The 7,643-nt window shown below is 39.5% G+C and overlaps 1 long non-coding RNA gene across 1 annotated transcript; it reads left to right on the top strand.

Annotated features, from left to right (window-relative positions):
- The first annotated feature begins 270 nt into the window (after positions 1-270).
- LOC117282306 lies at positions 271-2,887 on the top strand. Its single transcript, XR_004513025.1, has 2 exons — positions 271-430; positions 2,633-2,887. It is a non-coding gene; the product is annotated as an uncharacterized LOC117282306 (long non-coding RNA).
- Positions 2,888-7,643: the final 4,756 nt, after the last annotated feature.

The raw sequence follows: 7,643 nt of genomic DNA, 5'->3' as shown, positions 1-7,643 counted from the left end.
TATAGGGCACAGAGTGGCCTTACGAAGTGTCACAACTGCCAACAATTTGGCCACGTCTGGGCTAATTGTAAGCAACCTCCCCATTGCATGTGGTGCGGGGGTGGCCACCTGCACAGAGAGTGCCCTGAGAAACAGAACGCTGCCTCCACTCCAGCATGTTGTAACTGTGAATTGAAGGATGGAGAGAAACCACATCCCGCTAACTATCGTGGCTACAGTCACGCGAAGGAGGAACTGAAGAAGAAGAAATTGCAGAGAGCACCCAAAACCACAACGGGAAGGGTGTTCTCATCAAATATCATCACCCCTGGAGTCTCCTTCGCGGCGGCTCTCCGAGGCAACACATTACAGGAGCGACAAACACCAGTGGCAGTTCCACCAGCAGCCACGAAACCGAGCGTCCCGATCCCTGTACTGGAACAACACGCAGGTCAGTCAGTTCAGGCTCCTAATGTAAACAGTCAGTCTCTCGACAATATGTTGAGAGTAGTGACTGTAGTACAGCAAATTATGACAGAGGTCAGTGGTGCAGTGTCCGAGGAGGACAAAATAATGGTCATAACTAAAACTGTTCTATACTTAATGAAACAAAATGGCCACTAGAATTCATAGGCCCCACAAATTCATAGCATTTAATGCAAACGACATTGGGAGGCAGCGCTATGAGCTCAGTAAACAGCTGCAAGGCCTACACATAGATTTGGCCCTGTTTTCAGAGACACATCTGAAACCTCATGAGAGGTTTTTTTTTCCAAATTACCACTTTTATAAAATCGACCGCCACTTGGGCAGAAAAGGCGGAACTGCCGTTGCAGTAAGAAAAGGCATTCCCCAAAACCATGTAGACCTACGACCCCTTGTTTCAGTAGAAGCGACAGGGGTCTGCATACCAATTGGTAATAGCGAAGTGCTGCTTGCGGCTGTTTATAAATCTCCAGGCAGAGCCTGGAGTAATACTGACATCACTGAGCTCTTAAGCTTCAGACGTAAGTCTATTTTGGCAGGTGATTTGAATGCTAAGAACCCATTTTGGAATAGCAGAGTTTCAAACCCCTCAGGCTTGAAACTCGTTGATTTATTTGATAGGAGTGATTTCGAAATTTTAGCACCAAAGTGCCCCACTCATTATTCCCCTTTGGCAAATGAAAACGTGTTAGACATTGTGGTTCACAAAAATATCAGAGTGTTAGATGTCATCGTCTCTGATATTTTGGACTCAGATCACCTACCAATACTGCATACGTAACAGGAGCAAAACACAACACAGAACACGATACACAAATATACGTAGGAAGAATGCACACATAAAAGAGGATTGGCGTAATTCACGTGTTTGAGCGTGACGTAGGAAGAATCCTGAAAAGTTTTATTATTTAGAATTCATCGTCCTATATGACGGATACAGATTTTAGTCATTTTAGAATGAAGACATTATGGCATGCAGTACAATAGTTTAACGTGCATAAAGACACCTGAAGATGGCACATTAGTGCTGAAACATGTAGTGTGGAAGTGAAGAATAAGGTGAAAAGGTGTATACACTGTAAGACGGTCAGCATAAACCATAAACAGGAATCAGTGTAACAGGACGTTAAAATATAACATTATATGCAGGGGTCAGGTTTACAGAGTCTAGTGCAAACCCTCCTCAGTAAGCCTACAGTATATAACCCAAATATGCTAGTTTAATAACACATTACTTGATAATATTGAGATAGTACGAGGTTTGCCGCAATGCAGCCTCAGTGACCTTAGAAGATTATTTCCTGTTATGTGATCTGTGTATATGTATGTATTAAGATATGTCAAGCATAGTTCATATTCAAGAAGTCCCAAGTTTGATTCTCATCCTGAAGGCTTCTTGTCTTGAATAAGATCCTTCCGTGATTTTCCTAAATCCTCCAGGCAAACGCCGAGATAGTTCCTAATACATACCCTAGTGACATCCTTGCAGATCCTTCCGAATTCGTAGTTTCCATTCGACTTTGAATTCAACACTCTATGTACTATGCAAACTAAGTGACCATTGTTAACTAAGCTGAGAACTATTTCTTTTTTGACACTTACTGCTTTGTATTTTGGATAAAATTGTCTCTTGTATTATTTAGCCTTAACTAAGCAAACTGGTAATTTTCCATACCACCTAGGACTGGGCTTTGAAATAAGATGGCTGATGGAAGCATTGTTTTATTGTTTGCCGATATTGGCAAAGGAGCATGTTCACACCAGTCCATGCCCTCAGTCCATGAATGACTTCAGCGGTGCAGTAAATTGTGACTACGCGACCTTGATGGATGACCAGCAGTTGCCATATGTGCAGGCACCTGGATTAGAAATTACCAGCATACTGAGGGACAGTCCTGATGTTGCCAGCCTGATAGAATTTGTTCAACTGGAGCTCCCAAAATGGGATTTTTAGTTTCAATTAAATTTAATAAATGCTCACTAGGCAAACTAAGAAACAGTTATTGAATAAGCTTAGAATTACTTCTTTTTTAACACTTGCTGCTTTGGATGAAATTGTCTCTTCTCTTAATTAGCCTTAACTAAGCACACTGTTAATTTTCCATACCACCTAGGACTAGGTTTTGAAATAAGGGTGCTGATGGAAATATTGTTTTATTGTTTGCAGATATTGGCAATGGAGGATGTTCACACCAGTCCATGCCCTCAGTTCATGAATGATGACAGCGCCCAAGAAAATTGTGACTATGTGATGTTGGTGGATGGCCAGCAATTGACATATGTGCAGGCACCTGTATTAGAAATTACCAACATACTGAGGGACAGTCCTGGTGTTGTCAGTCTGATAGCTTTTGTTCAATTCGAGCTCCGAAAATGGGATTTTATGGATAAATTAAATTTAATAAATACATATTTTAGACTACAGAGTGTTTGTTTATTTGTGTTTTAAAATAAATTGAAATGAATAAATAATGTGTCTTTAACCGTGGCAGTTACTCAGGCAAAGTTCTTGTAGCGCATGGCTAGAATGTTTGCATGTTTGTATCTTAGAAAAATTAACCACTGAAAGTCTGCAATGTTTAGAAACATCGATATATTTTTTGTGCACAAAATCAGGATGACCATTTTCTAACTCTAAAATAGGAGAAAAGGCATAGTCTTTTATTTGTGTACATGTAATTTATGGTGGACACTGTATGAATATAAGAACATTTTTAAAGTATGCCAGAAGTTCAAAGAAAAGTGGGGATAGATGAGATTGAAATGCTGAAATATGTAGATCATGGATTCTGAGAGCTGAAAGTGAAGTGATGGAGGTTAAACATAAATAACCGAAAACAGGCATCTCACATGAAGTATGCGAAGGTTTGTCACATCACGGAAGCATTGGAAGCTGCTATCTATATACCTGTGTTTGGCGATTGTAGCACAGTGGCTACACTCATGTGTTACGTGCCTTTCTTATGAGAATTTGTAATAATGTAGTAATTAGTATCAGGAAATATCCCGTTCACACGCGATATGAAATTTTGTCATAAAGTGGAACAATTTTAGCGAGATAGAAGACACCCAGTGATGGTGGTATACAGCTGAATCCCGTAGTGTGGAAGAAGGGTGACTATGTAATATGTTGCATTTAAGACGGAAATGCAAGTTAAATAAATGATAAATTAATCAATGGGATGCTTAAATTACTATATATATTACATACTTCACAGAGAAGTACTAAGAAGACCGATGAAAATCAATCACAACAATCAAATTGATAGCTGCTCTAATACCACCTTACTTGCCAATGGACACCAATGATCAACGACACTGATTTTAAAAAATCTTTTCCCAGCCGGGAAATAGAATAAATAAACAGAAATAAATAAAAGTGTGTGCTATCAGATATACAGGAAAATACATATAGAAAAATAAATAGAAGTGTATATTATCAGAGCTACACAAACTAACGTTCACGACCGGTGGGGATCGAATGAGTTAACCTAGATGCAGGGTTCTTGACTAGTAGGCTATAGTGGAAGGGGAAATATACAGCCATGCCATGATCGCATGAAGTGCAACTTAAACACCAAAGTCGACGGCAGTACGTATATCTGAAACGTCAGTATGCTCTTAAGAGACTAAGAAACATGATTCCTCAAACTTCATTGTTGATGCCGGTAGCATTAATTTTTCCCCAAAATATAGATATCCCCTAAGATGAAAGAATTGTAGCCCTACCACAGATCTGTGCAATTAAAAACTGTGCTCAAGACTTTGATCAGTTTAAGCAGAAGCCATTACAGGTAGCAGCCAGGCTGACAAATATTTCTCAGTTCACTGTTGGGTAATGTTCCCTGAACTTAATTTGGGCTTTTAGTTACCTGATTACTTCACAACGCTAAACAGCAGTTGTTCTTCTCCATCATTATATTTAACAGCAATAATATCAGAGGGATCACAGCTATTAATTCCCAAGACCTTTATCCTACACCCACAAGCACAAGACTGCTGATTTGAATGAGCTGAACCAACTGGCTAGCCAATTAAAATCAGGGCATTGTACCGATCTGCTTCATAATTGGGTGATCAATCAACCAATGAATGCGACTACCATGTAGCAAAACTATATGAAATATGTAATTTCGTTTTGTTCTATAGATACGTATCATGAAGTCTGGTTTTAGCATCCAAGGCCATCCATGAGCAGCGAAGTTCCTAGCTGTGTTTTGTCATGACCATTGAAGGACATACTCGTATTTACTTGAAACCAAATCAGAACAAAGTTTTATGAGATCTGGAATTTGGCACTGAAAATGGATGTTTGTGCTTCCCTCGATTCTGTGGTAAATGAGAATAGAGAAAATCACAAACCTGAAGGTTCATTACCGTGTTGACAAGAGCCCTCCACTGGTCCCTATCCCGAGCAGATCAGTCTGATCAATACCATCCCAACCTATCTCTCTAGGATCCATTTCAATATTATCCACCCACCTATGCCTTGGTCTTCCCTGTGGTTTCTTTCCTTCTGGCTTTCCCACCAATTTCCTATACGCATTCCTCATCTCCCCCATTCATGCTACATGCCCTGCCCACCTCATCCTCCTTGATCTTATAGCAATAGCTGAATATAAAGGTTGCAGCAATGCTCAAGTGAGTTCACAGCGGCTACTTGTCCAATCAGAGATACGACACCAAAGCACCTAGTGTCAAATTTGTGGCGCAATTAGTTTTGCTTGAGTGAAGTCTGATAGTAGTAGTAAGAAGAGGAAGGCAGTTTTATCAGAAGTTTTCATGATTTAAGAAGCGTGAGAGAAAAGAAGAGTATATATTACATGCTTTGTCTTGCATTGATGTATTAGGATGTGATTTTGTGTGCATGCATTGTTGTTTGAAGCCACACGTGCAATCAGTCCATAAAGCATGTATTAAATATATCGGTGTTGACAATTATGTGGAGGATGAACAACAAATAATTTCAGATTTCATAATTTCTAGGGTAGTAAATAACAGTTCGACCTACTTTGTGGTAATACACTTCAGGTGTTGGGCACTAAAATTTATGAATGCCCTGATACACATTATGGTTGCCATCCCAGGCCCACAAACATATCACCAGTAGATCGTTCATAAAATGCAAACATAAATAACGAAGTATAGAGCGGCTCTCATCAAACAAATATATTGCACTTTATAAATGGAAGCTGTGGTGTAGATGTACATCTGTTGCTCCTGCCAGGAAATCGAAACTTGACTGTGAACTGTGTAGCCAGTAGTTGACCCAACTCCTACTGTTGGAAATTATACATGGAAATTGATCACTACATTGTGTAATCATTATTTGTATCTCTGTTAGTCTCATGATATACGTGTAGACTGAAGCATTTGAGGAAAATGAGTATTTCAATTTGTGGCCAGCCAGTTCTTCTCAATGCTATACAGTGTGCGTTCAACTAGTATAGGTGACATAAGGAAGCTTCGTTTTCATTTGTTGTGTAATGCAGTAAACCCCTTTACACTTAGAAAAACCAGTATATGTTAACACTGTAACATGTAATTCATCTACGTATATGTGTAACCGACAGATCAGGTTATGACTTTAAGATAAATGAAAGAACAATTACGATTGACCATATTTGCACACTGATGTGACGGAACATGTCCATCTTGCTCACAGCCCAAATCGAGACTGCTTAGTGTCACAGACATTAAGTCAACGCATCCCTCTTTGTTGCTTTGAAAAGAAAGGTTTCAAATTTACAGCTTCTAATTGGCTATCGGCAATGAGGTGCACATAATTGTTGACTGCACAAGCAGCAATCCCTTTAGAATTGGGGCACTTTCTTCTTTACTGTTCATGGTGCATACTGGGCTGTTTGAGGATCTGCCTCCTCACACCTCAGAGATCTGAAGAAAACCAGGAGCACCCTCATAGTGTGGGTGAAAGCTTTAAGTTGGCAAAAGGAAAGCAGAAGGATATACAATTCCTTAGAAATCAGAAGCCCAGGGGTGAAAATGTTGTCTTTACAGAGAAGATACAAAGTAAAATAGATGACTAGACATAATCTCCTTTAGCTTAGGGAAACAAATATGGGTATGATTCCTGGACTTTTACAGCTACACTGTTCCTTTCACAGCAGTGACCTAGTTTGGCACAGGCCACCAACCCAAAGGCGATAGATACTTCATCAGAGATTTACTTACTGTGACCTCATTCAACTGTCGTATCTCATGGGAGCTGCCTTGTTATTGCATGGACTAAACAGTAGTGACAAATACAAAAGACAAGTCCGTCCAATGAGACTATTTCAGTTTTCTCACTTGATGATTCACTAGCCTTACATGTTTCGATCCATTTGGATCATCTTCAGAGGCACCAAACACTTCTTAGAAACCACTATCACAATAGTTGTCATATCAAATATACATGTATTGTCCAAGTATGCAATGTTCCATCTGTCAGTCACAGCAGCCTTTCTAGTTATAGAAATATTTCAAGTTGTTTTAAATTTTTTAAAAACTTTGTTAAAAATTAATTAAAATTCATAAAACATACAGGTTCGTGTCAATAACCCCTGTCGTCTCTCTTCAAGGTGGCCGATGTTGTGCCGCCTATGTAACTTGAGTAGGGAGATTTTGTAAATATATTATGGGTACTGTATTAATATCAGCGATCCTACTATATATATAGATATATATATAATTTGTATATATATATTTCAAGGTTTTTGTTCTACCTTAATATAGTCCGTTATGATTTCTTGCCCCGCTGTGCTGTTTATACTGTTCTAGTGTCAAAGTCAAAGTCATGTTACAACTGATGGTCAGTCAGTCTGTCTGTCTTGGTGTCGAGCCCCACCTGGGGCTCATGACCAGATGTTTTCTTCCTTGTGAAAGTTGCTGTCCTGTCCATTTGGGGTGCCCTCTCTGACGAGAGGTCGGGTCTGTCATTTGTCAGTCAGTCTGTATTAATAAGTCCACTGTCTGTATTTACATAATATACAAATCCACACTTGTACCTTCTATGTACAATATATACAAGGCTTCTGTCAACCCAGTCATTGTACAGCAGATTATGCCCTATTTCTAGTAGTAATCGCTATCACAGCAGTCTAGTCACTTGAACGGTCGTATGCCTGACTGCCGCCTCTTATACTTTCTGTGGCTGGCTTCGCCTTGTCCAATGTTGT

The sequence above is a fragment of the Cryptotermes secundus genome, unplaced genomic scaffold, assembly GCF_002891405.2.
Source record: "Cryptotermes secundus unplaced genomic scaffold, Csec_1.0 scaffold706, whole genome shotgun sequence".
Classification (NCBI taxonomy): Eukaryota; Metazoa; Arthropoda; class Insecta; order Blattodea; family Kalotermitidae; genus Cryptotermes; species Cryptotermes secundus.
Note: the sequence above shows the minus strand (reverse complement) of the source record. Positions and strands in the feature narration are given on the sequence as shown.